The sequence below is a fragment of the Chlorocebus sabaeus genome, chromosome 11 (assembly GCF_047675955.1).
Source record: "Chlorocebus sabaeus isolate Y175 chromosome 11, mChlSab1.0.hap1, whole genome shotgun sequence".
NCBI lineage: Eukaryota > Metazoa > Chordata > Mammalia > Primates > Cercopithecidae > Chlorocebus > Chlorocebus sabaeus.
Window position 1 is genome coordinate 62,416,500 of NC_132914.1, and position 18,364 is coordinate 62,434,863.

The window sequence follows — 18,364 nt, forward strand, 5'->3', positions numbered from 1 at the left end:
TTTTTGACTTCTTGATAATAGCCATTCTGGGCCAGGAGCGGTGGCTCACACCTGTAATCCCAGCATTTTGGGAGGCTGAGATGAACAGATCACATGAGGTCAGGAGTTGGAGACCAGCCTGGCCAACATGGCAAAACCCCGTCTCTACTAAAAATACAAAAATTAGCTGAGCGTGGTGGTGCACATCTGTAATCCCAGCTACTTGGGATGCTGAGGCATGAGAATTGCTTGAATCTGGGAGGTGGAGGTTGCACTGAGTCAAGATCATGCCACTGTACTCCAGCCTGGGCAACAAAGCAAGACTCTACCTCAATAATAATAATAGTAATAGCCATTCTGACTGTAGTGACATAATATGTCATTGTGGTTTTGATTTGCATTTTTCTAATGATCAATGATGTTTAGCTCTTATGTTTTTTGGCCTCATGTATGTTTTTTGAGAAGTGTCTGTTCATGTCCTTTGCTCACTTTTTTTTTTTTATTATTATACTTTAAGTTCTAGGGTACATGTGCACAACATGCAGGTTTGTTACATATGTATACTTATGCCATGTTGGTGTACTGCACCCATCAAGTCGTCAGCACCCATCAACTCATCATTTACATCAGGTATAACTCTCAGTGCCAACCCTCCCCACTCTCCCCTCCCCATAATAGGCCCTGGTGTGTGATGTTCCCCTTCCCGAGTTCAAGTGATCTCATTGTTCAATTCCCACCTATGAGTGAGAACATGCGGTGTTTGGTTTTCTGTTCTTGTGATAGTTTGCTGAGAATGATGGTTTCCAGCTGCATCCATGTCCCTACAAAGGACACCAACTCATCCCTTTTTATGGCTGCATAGTATTCCATGGTGTATATGTGCCACATTTTCTTAATCCAGTCTGTCACTGATGGACATTTGGGTTGATTCCAAGTCTTTGCTATTGTGAATAGTGCTGCAATAAACATACGTATGCATGTGTCTTTATAGCAGCATGATTTCTAATCCTTTGGGTATATACCCAGTAATGGGATGGCTGGGTCATATGGTATTTCTAGTTCTAGATCCTTGAGGAATCGCCATACTGTTTTCCACAATGGTTGAACTAGTTTACAATCCCACTAACAGTGTAAAAGTGTTCCTATTTCTCCACATCCTCTCCAGCACCTGTTGTTTCCTGACTTTTGAATGATCGCCATTCTAACTGGTGTGAGATGGTATCTCATTGTGGTTTTGATTTGCATTTCTCTGATGGCCAGTGATGATGAGCATTTTTTCATGTGTCTGTTGGCTGTATGCATATCTTCTTTTGAGAAATGTCTGTTCATATCCTTTGCCCACTTTTTGATGGGGTTGTTTGTTTTTTTCTTGTAAATTTGTTTGAGTTCTTTGTAGGTTCTGGATATTAGCCCTTTGTCAGATGAGTAGATTGCAAAAATTTTCTCCCATTCTGTAGGTTTCCTGTTCACTCTGATGGTAGTTTTTTTGCTGTGCAGAGGCTCTTTAGTTTAATGAGATCCCATTTGTCAATCTTGGTTTTTGTTGCCATTGCTTTTGGTGTTTTAGATATGAAGTCCTTGCCCATGCCTATGTCCTGAATGATATTACCTAGGTTTTCTTCTAGGGTTTTTATGGTATTAGGTCTAACATTTAAGTCTCTAATCCATCTTGAATTAATTTTCGTATAAGGAGTAAGGAAAGGATCCAGTTTCAGCTTTCTACTTATGGCTAGCCAATTTTCCCAGCACCATTTATTAAATAGGGAATCCTTTCCCCATTTCTTGTTTCTCTCAGGTTTGTCAAATATCAGATGGCTGTAGATGTGTGGTATTATTTCTGAGGTCTCTGTTCTGTTCTATTGGTCTATATCTCTGTTTTGATACCAGTACCATGCTGTTTTGGTTACTGTAGCCTTGTAGTATAGTTTGAAGTCAGGTAGCGTGATTCCTCCAGCTTTACTCTTTAGACTTAGGATTGTCTTGGCAATGTGGGCTCTTTTTTGGCTCCATATGAACTTGAAAGTAGTTTTTTCCAATTCTGTGAAGAAAGTCATTGGTAGCTTGATGGGGATGGCATTGAATATATAGATTACCTTGGGCAGTATGACCATTTTCATGATATTGATTCTTCCTATGCATGAGCATGGAATGTTCTTCCATTTGTTTGTGTCCTCTTTTATTTCATTGAGCAGTGGTTTGTAGTTCTCCTTGAAAAGATCCTTCATGTCCCTTGTAAGTTGGATTCCTAGGTATTTTATTCTCTTTGAAGCAATTGTGAATGGGAGTTCACTCATGATTTGGCTCTCTGTTTGTCTGTTATTGGTGTATAGGAATGCTTGTGATTTTTGCACATTGATTTTGTATCCTGAGACTTTGGTGAAGTTGCTTATCAGCTTAAGATTTTGTGTTGAGACAATGGGGTTTTCTAAATATAGAATCATGTCATCTGCAAACAGGGACAATTTGACTTCCTCTTTTCCTAATTGAATACCCTTTATTTCTTTCTCTTGCCTGATTGCCCTGGCCAGAACTTCCAATATTATGTTGAATAGGAGTGGTGAGAGAGGGCATCCCTGTCTTGTGCCAGTTTTCAAAGGGAATGCTTCCAGTTTTTGCCCATTCAGTATGATATTGGCTGTGGGTTTGTCATAAATAGCTCTTATTATTTTGAGATATGTTTCATCAGTACCGAATTTATTGAGAGTTTTTAGCATGAAGGGCTGTTGAATTTTGTAAAAGGTCTTTTCTGCATCTATTGAGATAATCATGTGGTTTTTGTCTTTGGTTCTGTTTATATGCTGGATTACGTTTATTGATTTGCATATGTTGAACCAGCCTTGCATCCCAGGGATGAAGCCCACTTGATCATGGTGGATAAGCTTTTTGATGTGCTGCTGGATTCGGTTTGCCAGTATTTAATTGAGGATTTTTGCATCAATGTTTATCAGGGATATTGGTCTAAAATTCTCTTTTTTTGTTGTGTCTCTGCCAGGCTTTGGTATCAGGATGATGTTGGCCTCATAAAATGAATTAGGGAGGATTCCCTCTTTTTCCATTGATTGGAATAGTTTCAGAAGGAATGGTACCAGCTCCTCCTTCACCTCTGGTAGAATTCAGCTGTTAATCCGTCTGGTCCTGGACTTTTTTTTGGTTGGTAGGCTATTAATTATTTCCTCAATTTCAGAGCCTGCTATTGGTCTATTCAGGGATTCAACTTCTTCCTGGTTTAGTCTTGGGTGAGTGTAAGTGTCCAGGAAATTATCCATTTCTTCTAGATTTTCTAGTTTATTTGCATAGAGGTGTTTATAGTATTCTCTGATAGTAGTTTGTATTTCTGTGGGGTTGGTGGTGATATCCCCTTTATCGTTTTTTATTGCATCTATTTGATTCTTCTCTCTTTTTTTCTTTATTAGCCTTGTTAGCGGTCTATTGATTTTGTTGATCTTTTCAAAAAACCTACTCCTGGATTCATTGATTTATTGGAGGCCTTTTTGTGTCTCTATCTCCTTCAGTTCTTCTCTTATCTTAGTTATTTCTTGCCTTCTGCTAGCTTTTGAATGTGTTTGCTCTTGCTTCTCTAGTTCTTTTAATTGTGATGTTAGAGTGCCAATTTTAGATTTTTCCAGCTTTCTCTTGTGGGCATTTAGTGCTATAAATTTCCCTCTACACACTGCTTTAAATGTGTCCCAGGGATTCTGGTATATTGTATGTTTGTTCTCATTGGTTTCAAAGAACATCTTTATTTCTGCCTTCATTTTGTTATGTACCCAGTAGTCATTCAGGAGCAGGTTGTTCAGTTTCCATGTAGTTGAGCGGTTTTGATTGAGTTTCTTAGTCCTGAGTTCTAGTTTGATTGCACTGTGGTCTGAGAGACAGTTTGTTATAATTTCTGTTCTTGTACATTTGCTGAGGAGTGCTTTACTTCCAATTACGTGGTCAATTTTGGAGTAAGTACGATGTGGTGCTGAGAAGAATGTATATTCTGTTGATTTGGGGTGGAGAGTTCTATAGATGTCTATTAGGTCTGCTTGCTGCAGAGATGAGTTCAATTCCTGGATATCCTTGTAATAACTTTCTGTCTCATTGATCTGTCTAATGTTGACAGTGGGGTGTTGAATTCTCCCATGATTATTGTATGGGAGTCTAAGTCTCTTTGTAAGTCTCTAAGGACTTGCTTTATGAATCTGGGTGCTCCTGTATTGGACACATATATATTTAGGATAGTTAGCTCTTCCTGTTGAATTGATCCCTTTACCATTATGTAATGGCCTTCTTTGTCTCTTTTGATCTTTGATGGTTTAAAGTCTGTTTTATCAGAGACTAGTATTGCAACTCCTGCTTTTTTTTGTTCTTGATTTGCTTGGTAGATCTTCCTCCATCCCTTTATTTTGAGCCTATGTATGTCTCTGCATGTGAGATGGGTCTCCTGAATACAGCAGACTGATGGGTCTTGACTCTTTATCCAGTTTGCCAGTCTGTGTCTTTTAATTGGATCATTTAGTCCATTTACATTTAAGGTTAATATTGTTATGTGTGAACTTGATCCTGTCATTGTGATATTAGCTGGTTATTTTGCTCGTTAGTTGATGCAGTTTCTTCCTAGCCTCGATGGTCTTTACATTTTGGCATGTTTTTGCAATGGCTGGTACCGGTTGTTCCTTTCCATGTTGAGTGCTTCCTTCAGGGTCTCTTGTAGGGCAGGCCTGGTGGTGACAAAATCTCTAAGCATTTGCTTATCTGTAAAGGATTTTATTTCTCCTTCACTTCTGAAACTTAGTTTGGCTGGATATGAAATTCTGGGTTTAAAATTCTTTTCTTTAAGAATGTTGAATATTGGCCCCCACTCTCTTCTGGCTTGTGGAGTTTCTGCTGAGAGATCTGCTGTTAGTCTGATGGGCTTCCCTTTGTGGGTAACCCGACCTTTCTCTCTGGCTGCCCTTAAGATTTTTTCCTTCATTTCAACTTTGGTGAATCTGGCAATTATGTGTTTTGGAGTTGCTCTTCTCGAGGAGTATCTTTGTGGCGTTCTCTGTATTTCCTGTATTTGAATGTTGGCCTGCCTTACTAGGTTGGGGAAGTTCTCCTGGATGATATACTGAAGAGTGTTTTCCAACTTGGTTCCATTTTCCCCCTCACTTTCAGGCACCCCAATCAGACGTAGATTTCGTCTTTTTACATAATCCCATACTTCTTGCAGGCTTTGTTGATTTCTTTTTCTTCTTTTTTCTTTTGGCTTCTCTTCTCACTTCATTTCATTCATTTGATCCTCAATCGCTGATACTCTTTCTTCCAGTTGATTGAGTCGGTTACTGAAGCTTGTGCATTTGTCACATATTTCTCGTGTCATGGTTTTCATCTCTGTCATTTCGTTTATGACCTTCTCTGCATTAATTACTCTAGCTATCAATTCTTCCACTCTTTTTTCAAGATTTTTAGTTTCTTTGCGCTGGGTATGTAATTCCTTCTTTAGCCCTGAGAAGTTTTATGGACTGAAGCCTTCTTCTCTCATCTCGTCAAAGTCATTCTCTGTCCAGCTTTGATCCGTTGCTGGCGATGAGCTGCGCTCCTTTGCAGGGGGAGATGCGCTCTTATTTTTTGAATTTCCAGGTTTTCTGCCCTGCTTTTTCCCCATCTTTGTGGTTTTATCTGCCTCTGGTCTTTGATGATGGTGATATACTGATGGGGTTTTGGTGTGGGTGTCCTTTCTGTTTGTTAGTTTTCCTGATCCCTGAATAGGATCAGGGACCCACTTAAAGAGTCAGTATTGCTGCTTTTTGGTAGCGCAGGTGTTCTGTGTTGGAGGTGGACCCTTCCTCATCCAGACCATTTGTATTATCCAAAGCCGGCAGGCTGGAATGGCTGAGTTGACCAAACCAAAGAGATGGTGGCTGCTCCTCCCCTTGGAGCTCCATCCCAGAGAGATCAGAATTCTTTCCATAGACCCTGTCTAGAATGGCTGAAGCCCCTGCAGGGAGGTCCCACCCAGTGAGGAGAACTGGATTGAGGCCCCACTTAAAGAAGCAGTCTCGCCATGGTCTGGCAAAGCGGCTGTGCTATGTTGTGGGGGACACTTCTTTCACTGGACCATTTGTATTCTCCAGAGTCAGCAGGCTGCAATGGCTAAGTCTACTGAACTGCACAGATGGTTGCCACTTATCCCCCTGGGAACTTGGACCTGTCTCAAGGACATTCTAGCTTGTTGCTGTTGGCTGGCTTTAATTCCAAGCCAGTGGGTCTTAACTTGTGAGGTGCTGTGGAAGTGGTGCCTGCAGAATGGTGCCGCTTGGCTCCCTGGATTCAGCCCCACTTCCTAGGGATATGTATGGATGGATTTCTCACCTTGCTGGGTATCCTGGGGCCAGAGTATGTAAAACTCATGGGTCTCTCTATGTGCCTGAGCAGATGCTCTGCCAAGACTCCACACTACTCTGTGTATTGGACCCAAGACCCTGGTGGTATGGGCTCATGGGAGGATCTCCTTATCTGTGGGTTACAAAGAACCATAGGAGAGTGTGGTTTCCCAGGTGGGGCTGCACAATCACTCACTGCTTCCCTTGGCTGGGGGTGAGGGTTTCTTTGGCTCCATGCCACTCCCAGGTGGGCCATTGCCTGCCCTCCTGACTTTTCTTCATTCTCCATGGGTCAAGTTGTTTGCCTAGTAAGTCCCAATGTAAGAACCTGGATATCCGAGTTGAAGGTGCTGGATTTACTCACTCCCTTTCATTCCTTTCCGTGAGTAAAGATTTATATTAGTTTCAGTTTTATTTTCCTGTTGGATGCTGTTGCTTTGAATTTGCCTAGATCTCATGGAACCCTGAGTCTATAAAGGTTATCCTTCCAATGTGTCATAGCTTTATTTAATTCAGTAGTTCTCAACTCTGACCACACATTAGAATCCCCTGGGGAGCTTTAAAAATATAGCAGTATCTAGATCTCATCTCTAAAAATCCTGAATTTCATATGGAAACAAAAAAGAGCCTGAATAGCCAAAGCAATCCTACACAAAAAGAACAAATCTGGAGGTATCACATTGTCATACTTCAAGCATACTATCAAGCAATAGTTACCAAAATAGCATGGTACTGGTATAAAAGTAGACACATAGACCAGTGGAACAGAGTAGAGAACCCAGAAATAAGGCCAAATACTTACAACCAACTGATATTCAACAGAACATACAGAAACATAAATTTGGGAGAGGACACCCAATTTAATAAATGGTGCTGGGAAAACTCAATAATCATATGTAGAAGAATAAACCTTTGGGTTCCTATCTCTCACCTTATAGAAAAATCAACTCAAGATGGATCAAAGACTTAGATATAAGACCTGAAACCATAAGAATTCTAGAAGATAACCTAGGAAGAACTCTCCTGGACATTGGCCTAAGCAAAGAATTCGTGAATAAACTCCTATAAGCAAATGCAACTAAAACCAAAATAAATAAATGAGACCTAATTAAACTAAAGAGCTTCTGCACAGTGAAAGAAACAATCATCAGAGTGAACACACAATCAACAGGAGAAAATATTTGCAAACTATTCATCCAACAAAGGACTAATATCCAGAATCTACAAGGAACTCAAATCAGCAAGAAAAAAAACCCAAATAATCCCAACAAAAAGTGGGCAAATGACATGAATAGACATTTCTTAGAAAAATACACACAAAAGGACCAATAAAGATATGAAAAAGTGCTTAACATCACTAATCATCAGAGAAATGCAAATTAAAACTACAGTGGGATACTACCTTACCCCTGCAAGAATAGCCATTATTAAAAGGTCAAAAAACAATAGATGTTGGCATGGGGGTGATGAAAAGGGAATATTTAGACACTGCTGGTCGGAATGTAAATTAGTACAGCGTTTATGGAAAACATTCTGTTATGGGATGAATATTTTTGTCTCCCCAAAATTGTTATTTTGAAGCCCTAACCCTCAGTGAGGCTGAATTTGGAGGTGGAGACTTTAAGGAAGTAATTAAGGTTAAATAAAGACATAAGGGTGGGTCCTGATCACATAGGATTATTGTCCATTTAAGAAGAGACACCAGACAGTTTGCTCTCTCTCTGTGCACACATACCAAGGAAACGCCATGTGAGGACACAGTGAGAAGGTGGCTGTCTGCAGGCCAAGAAGAGAGCCCCACGAGAAACCAGATCAGCCAGAACCTTGATCTCAGACTTCTAGCCTCCAGAACTTTGAGGAAATAAATTCGTGTTTAAGCCACTAAGTGTGTGGTGTTTTGTATGGCAGCACTAGTAAACTGATATACCTTTAGAAGAAGATAGGTGGCTATAAAGATATAAGAATGGTGATTTTCAGCTGGGCACAGTGGCTCACACCTATAATCCCAGCACTTTGGGAGGCTGAGGCAGGCGGATTGCTTGAGCTCAGGAGTTTGAGACCAGCCTGGGCAACATGGTGAAATTCTGTCTCTACAAAAAAGAGAAAAACTAGCCAGGCATGATGGCATGCACCTGTAGTCCCAGCTACTCAGTGGGCTGAAGTGGGAGGATTGCTGGAGCTCAGGAGGTTGAGGCTGTGTGATCTGTGATTGCACCACTGCACCCTAACTTGGGCATCAAAGTGAGATCTCATCTCTCTCTCTTTTTCTTTAAAGTGGTTTTCATGTAAAAATTGCCAGTCTCTAATACTATGCCAAAGGCTTTTACTGAAGTTCATTATCTGAATCTTAATTGCAGAAAAATTTAAACCAGTATGAAATTTATAAAAAAACATTTTTCTACATAAAAAGCAGATTAGTGTCATGTACAGGTTAACCTATTTAAATGTGGTTAGAATATTGCAGAAAGATAATGACTCTGCAGAGCCATGGAAGGCTGTGGATGGAATTGCTCTGCATGGCAGAATAGTTACATGTTAGGTAGACTAAAGGACATTTAGAATTGTTAAAATAAAATAGTAGTTTTTGTTCATGCTTGAAGTAATATTACCTATAAAAATATATTATATTCCTTTTACTGTCTAGAGAACATTTGATTTTCCATTTCTAATTTTTTTTTTTTTCATGTTTGGGAAACATTTCAAAATAATGGTTAAGAACTCAGGCTTTGTGGGGGTTTCTGCTTTTGGGGAGGATGGAGAAGAACACAAAAGACCTTCTTTCTCATAGAAACAGACCAAAAAAAAAAAAACCCAAAATAAAAAACTAAGAATAAAAGTATTTTCTATGGGGCTAGCCAGGGGTGGTATTCACACAAGGAAGCCTTGATTAACTGAATTCCAGAGAGAAAGAGCCCTTTATAAGTGAGCAGAGAGCCAAGGCAGCTTTAAGCCTGGGACAGCTTCCTGGTCTGGTTATGGGTAGGTAGGTCTGATAGAGAAACTTGACAAGGTGAAGGGGAAATAAGCTGGGTTTTGCACCAAGTAGGACTGTCAAGATATATTAAGAGTCTGGAAAAAGCCCCCAAAGCCAGACCAGATTCTTGCGTTCAACATTTCTTTCCTAAACCCTCCCCAACCATGAATTTTGCTAAGAAAGTTACTGTGGAGCAAGGGCTGGTAAGAAGAGAGAATTTGCTTAGTCATATGCATTCCTGTGGTGTTTGAATTCCAGGTCCTTTCCTGGAGATGAATCCAAAGATGAACTAAAAATATACGAGACTGTAACCAAGCTTCTCCCAGTTCAGCTACTGAAAACATAAAAGGGCTATGACTTAGGAAGTCGAGAACTGGGCTAATCACATGTAATTTCAATTTAATTAAAACTGAAACACAGACTCGGATCTACTCAACTCTAAAAGAAATATGAATGATCACTCCTCACCCCAATTACCAGATAGAGAAAAAGATTGCACTCTCTGGGAGGAAATAATTAAAACAAATCTAAACGTTATACTTCAGCCATGACTCTTTTTTCATACACAATATCTGGAATATAATAAAAAATTATGAAGCATGCTAAGAAACAAGAAAATAGGATCTATAATCAAAAGAAACAGACCCATAGAATCCACAGTTATTGAAATTAATAGACAGGACCTTAACACAGCTATTGCATATATGTTTTTAAAAGTTGTGGGGAAATGGATATAATGGGTGCAAAGATTGGGTATTTCAGAAAAGAAATGACAAACTCCTAAAAAGAACAAAATAGAAATTCTAGAAGTGAAAAATAGAATGTCTGAATCAAACAATTATTAGATGGGCTTAACATAGGTTCAGTATTGCAGAAGTAAGGATTTTGAAGTGAACTTAAAGACAGACAAATGATTTGTCTGTATTAATCAGATAAAATAGACTTTCAAGCAAGAAGTATTACCAAGTAAAAGGATATTTTATAAAGATAGAAGGGAAAGTCATCAAGAAGAAAATAGTTTTAAACGTATAGGAAATTCAAAATATATCAAGCAAAAAATGGATAGAAATAGGTCACAGTGGCTCACGCCTGTAATCCCAGCTCTTTGGGAGGCCAAGGCAGGCAGATCATCTGAGGTCAGAAATTAAAGACCAGCCTGGCTAACATGGCGAAATGCTATCTCTACTAAAAATACAAAAATTAGCTGGGCATGGTGGTGGGCACCTGTAATCTCAGCTACTTGGGGGGCTTAGGCGGGAGAATTGCTTTAACCTGGGAGGTGGAGGTTGCAGTGTGCCGAGATCACATCATTGCACTCCAGCCTGGGCAACAAGAGTGAAATTCTGTCTTTAAAACAAACAAACAACAAACAAACAAACAAACAAAAAAAGGATAGAGATAAAGAAATAGAAAAACTCAGAATTATAGTTGGAGATCTTAATATATTTTTCTCTCAGTAATTGATAGTGTAAATAGAAAACAATTTAGAAAGAATATAGAAAATCTGAATCACCCTATCAATCATCTTAATTTAATTGACATTTATAGACTACTGCCCCAAACAACTGCAGAATACTTATTCTTTTCAAATGCACTAAAATATTTACCAAGATAGAACATGTGCTGAACCATGAAAAGAAGTCTCGATAGAGTTCAAAATACAGAATTTATACAGAGTATGTTCTTGGAACGTAATAGAAAACAGTAACATAACGATATCTAGAAAAATTCCCAAATATTTGTACATTTAACAACATATTTCAAAGAAGGAATCACAAGGTAAAAGAGAAAATATTTTGAACTCAATTATAGTTAAAATACAACATGTCAGAATTTGTGAGATGTAGTAAAGCAATGCTTAAAGGGAGATTTATAGCTTTAAATGCTTGTATTAGGGTTAAAAATGGTTTAAAATCAATGCTCTCATCTTCTATCTTAAGGAGCTATTAAAAGAAAAGGCAAATTAAACACAAAATAAGTAGAAGGAAATAAATAATAAAGAGCAGAAATCAATGAAATAGAAAAATGAAGGGAGTCAACAAAACCAAAAGTTGGTTAATTAGAAAAATAAATTTGTTTAAAAATTATAATTGTGAAAAAAGAGAGAAAACATGAAATCTCAACATCAAAAGTGAAAAAGGCCAGGTGTGATGGCTCACATCTGTAATCCCAGCACTTTGGGAGGTCTAGGTGGGGCGGATCACCTGAGGTCAGGAGTTTGAGACCAGCCTGGTAACATGGTGAAATCCTGTCTCTATTAAAATTACAAAAATTAGGCTGGCCGTGGTGGCTCACGCCTGTAATCCTAGCATTTGGGGAGACCTAGGAGGGTGGATTGCCTGAACTCAGGAGTTACAGACCAGCCTGGGCGACATGGTGAAACCCTGTCTCTACTAAAAATACAAAAAATTAGCCACACGTGGTGGCAGGCTCCTGTAATCCCAGCTACACAGAAGGCTGAGGCAAGAGAATCGCTTGAACCCAGGAGGTGGAGGCTGCAGTGAGCCAAGATAGCACCACTGTGCTCCAGCCTGGGCGACAGAGCAAGACTCCATCTCAAAAAAAAAAAAAAAAAAAAAAAAAAAGAAAAAGAGGAATTGCTGGAGATGCTATAGACATTAAAGCAAGAAAAGGGAATATTGCCATCAATGTTACTCCAACAAATTCAATGACTTTCAACAAACTCCTTGAGAAACACAAATGAACAAATCTGACAAGAAATAGAAAGTTTGAATAGCCTTATGTCTTTTGAGGAAATTATATCAGAATTTGTAAAACCCTCCCCCCAAAAAAATTCCAGGGTCAAATGGCTTCCCTGGTGAATTCTTGCAAACATTTAAGGAAGAAATAATGCCAACATTACACAAATTTATAAGCATTAGAAATTGTTATTATTATCAGTATTGTTTTCATAAGTCTGCTCCCTCAGTTATCAACTTCCATCTTAAAGCAGCAGAACTTTTCATAGTCTTCTAGAAAAACTCTGAATTCAATGGAAGATGACCTTGTAAATCCTATCCTACCTTTCCTATCTGTGTTCCTTTGAATTAGAATGATACATGGTGTTTACAAAACACCCTATATTGCTGTTGCCTCTGACTAATCTTTTCTAATCTTTTTACACAAAATCACTTGTTCCTCTGGGACTTGAGAAGAAGGGTTGCCAAGCCATGTCAAGGTGTCATCAAAAGTTTTTCAGGGTCTTATTACACCTGGTTTTCTGGTAATTTTTAAAGAACTAACACTCTGTTTACTTTTTTCTTTAGTATTCTTGTATAAACCCTTTCTGGAGCTGACAAAGAATTGCTCAGATTATGTGTTTCCTGCTTTAATTTGATTTTATATAATAGGCTCACATTAAAATTTGTATCATAAATGGAAAATCTGTGAGCAATCACAATAATGGCTGTCCTTCCTCAGAAATACTAAGAGCTGGTTAGGCTACATCATTCTGAAACATGCTCTATCACTGTTGTTTGATGTAGTTCCAGCCACATCTAACACAGGAGGCATCCAAACTTCTTTGAGTTGAAATGACTGAGGATGTACTTTTCAGAGACCCCAGAAAACTGGCAGTGTCGACTGAAGAATACTCACAGCAAGAATGAGTGCTAAGCATTTATAACCAAGTCAGTGATGAGGCACCTACTGCTCTGGATACCTCTACCATGGTTTCTTTACTCTCTCCCCAGCAGAATAAATCTGAATGTTTTAGACCTCAAGATGTCTGGCCTCAGTAAAAAAATAGTTTTTTGATGGACTATGATATTCTACTCTTTAGAGTAAAGACTAAGCTGCTATAACTGAGAAACTCTAAATTAGAATAGCTTTTTATTAGTTTGTTCTCAAGCTGCTACTAAAGACATACCTGAGACTGGGTAATTTATAAATGAAAGAGGTTTAATGGACTCACAGTTCAGCATAGTTGGGGAGGCCTCACAATTCTGACAGAAGGCAAAATTAGAGCAAAGGCACGTGACAGCAGGCAAGAGAGGGTTTGTGCAGGGGAACTCCCGTTTATAAAACCATCATGTCTCATGAGATGTATTCACTACCACAAGCACAGTATGGGGGTAATTACCCCCATGATTCAATTATCTCCACCTGGCTCCACCTTTGACATGTGGGAATTATTACAATTCAAGGTGAGAGTTGGGTGGGGACACAGCCAAACCATATCAACTTTAATAAGGTAAAATTTTTTTTCACATTTTTGAGTAAACATATATTGAGTATGTACTCTGTTCCAGGTGAAATGCTGGGGACTGGGCACGCTCAAATTAATAAGGGTTCTTGTCCTCAAGAAGCTCAGGATCACATTTTGTGTGGGTGTGCATGCATGCATGTTTTTAGGGGGCAGGTGTTACAAATAAATAGCCTTTAAGTGTGATAATATTATATTGTTTACTGAGTGCAGATTTTAATATCACTACACACACACACATACACACAAATGGTAACTAAGGGATGTGTCAGTTAATGTAACTGGTAATTAGTACACAAGGTATATCAAACCATGATGTTCTACAACTTGAATAATATATAATTTTTATTCATCAATGAAATATTTTAAAATAAAAAAGAGAATAAAGGTGTAGTGGAGGTAGAAGGAAATGAAGACCAAGTAAGGAATTAAAGATAGATCTTCAAAGAGATCTCAAAGAGATTAAAGTATTATTTTTATTATAATACGTGTAATAATAAGTCATCTGTTCCTGAGAAGTATCTCTGTTTTCACCCTGTTTTGACTTGAAAGCAGGTATCAACAATTCTTTGCAATCATCTTAAAGAATGTTTCTTACTATCCAGACAATAAGGCCAGGCATGGTGGCTCACACCTATGAGCACTTTGGGAGGCCGAGGTGGGTGGATCACGAGGCCAGGAGTTTGAGACCAGCCTGACCAACATGGTGAAGCCCCATCTCTACTAAAAATACAAAAATTAGCTGGGCGTGGTGGAATGCGCCTATAATCCCAGCTACTCAGGAGGCTGAGGCAGTAGAATTGCTTGAACTCGGAAGGCGGAGGTTGCAGTGAGCTGAGATCGTGCCACTGTACTCCAGCCTGGGCAACAGAGTGAGACTCTGTCTCCAAAAACAAAAACAAACAAACAAAAAAAAACTACAGCCAGCAATATTCATTTTACTGAGTATTTTGTAAGGGATGAGGGCAATTGGCATTGCATGGCTCATTCCACTATTAGTCCTCTTTTTCAGCTCTCCAATCCTGAAGTCAAAATGGAATGCATCTCTGCTATTCCTCTGGGCATCATCTAATTTGTTTATTCTAGTTTTTCTTGTACTGGAATCTACAACACCCTCTCCTAGCCCCTCAACCAGCCTTTCTTCTGCAGAGCAACTTAGTTCTACTTAGCAACTGCAGACCTATTCACCTACATCCAAGAGTTCAGCAGTGTCTTTTAAGTATGGAATAGGCCATTCTTTTACATTTTATTGAGATGACTACTTTTAAAAAATTAGTTGCTACCCAGAGCTGTTTAGAACATTGCTTGCTTTAGTTAAGTGAGTGAAGCAAGGTGTGATAATGTAGGACTGGGAGGCTAGGGTTGGGCATTGTGGTAGCACATTATTTTGTTACTTGAGATTGCCTGTAATTGTATACATTAGTGACCAGAGTGATACGAATCTCACAGGGGCTCTTGAAGTTCTGCTTCTTCCCTATTCCTTAATGCAATACAATATTTGGGTTCATCTTTTCAATTTTCCTGGAGAAATTAAATACTGTGCCATAATATAAAAATAAATAATTTGAAAGTAAAGGAAGGGCATGAATGGAGAGGAGGCAGGAAAACATTCTAGGTTAGAAAAAATGGCGGAAGTAATGTTGGGACATTGGAGTGATGGTGGAGGTGGGAATAGAATCTAGGATCTCTTCATCCCATGTTATGCATCTATCTTCACGAAATTAGTATGGCCAAATATTATATCAGCTCATTTCTGGTTGGGAAAAGCAGGATGAATGTGCCTTTCTAGCTGTCCTTGAGATGTAAATCTCCTGTAACATAGCTTCCCTAGTGGTCACCTCAAAGGCTTTGTTCTCTCCAAGATAGATGCTACAGAGTGGGACGGTACTTGGTGTGTGTGTGTGTGTCTCAATTTTTTTTTTTTTAATATGACAAATTGAACTAGGGGCAAGAGAAGGATGGACAGAGGAGCCTATGATGGGGTGGCAGGTACTAAATATTTTCCAGGTGTAAGGAGCAGAGGAGGAAAAGGGAGAGTGGGTAGCCCTTTTTCAGACCATTATTTAGTCCATTTTATGTTGCAAATATTAGCAAACCTACTCTAGTGTTCTTAAACAGTAGGGTTTTCATTACAGCACAGTTAAGAGAGTAGGCTTAGGAGTAAGATTGCTTGATCCTGAGTAAGTTACTTGTCTTGGTGTCTCAGTTTCTTCATTCCAGTTAAGTAAATGTGTTTAAATTAAATTATATTAGTTAGTAAACATAAAGCACATAGAAAAGTGTCTGGCTTCTGGTTAGCTTTCAATAAGTGTTAACTATTATTTGTTATTATCATTTTAGAAAAACCAACCTCCAAAACCTATGAAGTCAGTTTACAGAAAACCACCAGGAAAAGGGAAATAAGAAGATTCTTTACTTTGCTGTCATTTGATACACTTAGCATTTTAAATTACTAATGTACAGTATTAACTATGCTTTTCCACAAAACTATGTGTGTGCATGTGAATTACAGAGCTTTCATTTGAAACTGAACTATCTGTGTGTGTAGTTACTTTAATCATTCAACAAACCTACAAAATATTTAAGCATAAATTATCATGATGACTAAATACAGAAAAGCTGCTGTTACCAAAACCCGCACCCAAATTGACTGCACAGGATGGGTAATTGGATGGTGGTGTAAAGAATGCTCATGAGGACTAGGCTGCTGTTAATTAGATCTTTTGTGCCATTTAGATGTTCTCCAAGCTTCAGGGAGTTCCCTGAAGGCAGTTGGACATTAGCCTTGTGGTTTTTTAGGGTAACCTACAGTTTGTCAGCACAGGGGTGGAGGTGAGCACCATGGGACTTTTCCCAGGCTGCTCTTTAACATACTGTAGTTTCAATCTTTAAGCCAATAAATGGAGGAGAGAGAAAGAAGGCAGACTGAAATTAGAGGAAAAGAGGGAAAGAAAGGGAAAGTGGAAGTAAGAATAATATTCATTAAATGTCTTCTTTGGGCCAGATATTTTTTAGGAACTTTCACATATTGTGCTTGCATCAACTCTGTGGGAAACATATGATTATTGATTATACTGTCCTCATTTGTAACAGACATTGTTGGGTGCCTATATAACAGCTATTTTTCTTCATTATTTTTCTTGCTGATAGTGCATTCTTTTTATTTTTTTAGTGTTTATTTCCCAAATAGAACTTATGTCTCTATCCTTCAGCAATAGGGGTAATTTTGAAAATTCATTATTTTGCAATTGCCCTTGGAAAGACATTTTTTTGACATAACAACAGATAAGATTCTAGCCAATGAAAGGAGATGAGAAGGTTGCTGAGAAGTTTCTGAGAAAAGTTTCTTTATTCTTTAACAAATACCCTGGAAAGAGACAGGCCTTCTGCTGCTGTTCATGGTTGTACCTGCACAGGATGCCTGAAAAGGAGTAACCTTGGGTTCAGAAGAGGAGCCAGCGTGAGGACAAAGCAGACACACTGAAGTACCACCTATCACTGAATTTTTGTGCAAGAGCATAAACGTTCTCATTGTTTAATCTTTCCATGGGAGACACTTTACTATGTGTAGCAAAGTAATTCTAACTGATATACCATTTTCCATTTTATGAGAAAACTGATGTACAGAAAGGTTAAGAAACTTGCCTGCATTTGCATGCGTAATGGGGAGTAGAGAGAACAGGTTGTGCCTTCTAATATACAGACAAGATATGTCTCTTTTAAACAGCACATACATACACACTCCAATATGACAATTTCCATCATTTTTAAAAAATTAAGTGAGACAAAGACTCTAAAACTCTTTATTTAAATAACACATACATTACTGTCTTGGGATTTATTTTTATTTTTTTCAGCTGTATTGAGATATAGTTGACAAATAAAATGGTATGAATTTAAGGTGTGCATTGTGATGATTTGATGTATCTATATATTGTGAAAAGACCACAATAAAGTCAGTTAACATATCTATTACTTCACCTTGTTATCATTTTTTTTGTGGTGAGAACATTTAATATCTGTTCTCTTAGCAAATTTCACATATACAATACAGTATTGTTAATTATAGTCTGTGTCCCCTTTGACCCAACGTCTCCACATTTCCCCGACTTCCTAGCCCCTGCTAACCACCATTATATTTTATTTCTATAATTTTGACTTTTTCGGGTTCCACATATATGTGAGATTATACAGCATTTGTCTTTCTCTGCTTGACTTTTTTATTTGTTGGATTTTTTTTTTATGATACTTTAAGTTCTAAGGTACATATGCACAACGTGCAGGTTTGTTACATAGGTACACATGTGCCGTGTTGGTTTGCTGCACCCATTAACTCATCATTTACATTAGGTATTTCTCCTAAGGCTATCCCTCCCCCAGTCCCCTCCCCCCAACAGGCCCTGGTGTGTGATGTTTCCAGCCCTGTGTCCATGTGTTTTCATTGTTCAACTCCCACCTATGAGTGAGAACATGCGGTGTTTGGTTTTCTGTCCTTGTGATAGTTTCCTGAGAATGATGGCTTCCAGCTTCATCCATGTCCCTGCAAAGGACATGAACTCATCCTTTTTTATGGCTGCATAGTATTCCATGGTGTATATGCCATATTTTCTTAATCCAGTCTATCATTGATGGACATTTGGGTTAGTTCTAAGTCTTTGCTATTGTGAATAGTGCTACAATAAACATACGTGTGCATGCATCTTTACAGTAGCATGATTTATAATCCTTCGGGTATATACGAAGTAATGGGACAGCTGAGTCAAATGGTATTTCTAGTTCTAGATCCTTGAGGAATTGCCACACTGTCTTCCACAATGGTTGAACTAATTTACACTCCCACCAACAGTGTAAAGCAGT

General features: G+C 38.6%; 2 long non-coding RNA genes across 2 annotated transcripts in view; one reads left to right on the forward strand and one right to left on the reverse strand.

Moving 5' to 3' along the window:
• Positions 1-17,482, forward strand: part of LOC119623874 (uncharacterized) — a 101,423-nt gene extending 83,941 nt beyond the window's left edge. Inside the window, exon 3 of the long non-coding RNA XR_005239939.2 lies at positions 14,520-17,482. This is a non-coding gene — a long non-coding RNA (uncharacterized lncRNA). The remainder of the gene's footprint in view (positions 1-14,519) is intronic.
• The window catches only part of LOC140712862 (uncharacterized), an 81,661-nt gene that overhangs the window by 47,365 nt on the left and 15,932 nt on the right, over positions 1-18,364 (reverse strand). The window lies entirely within an intron of this gene.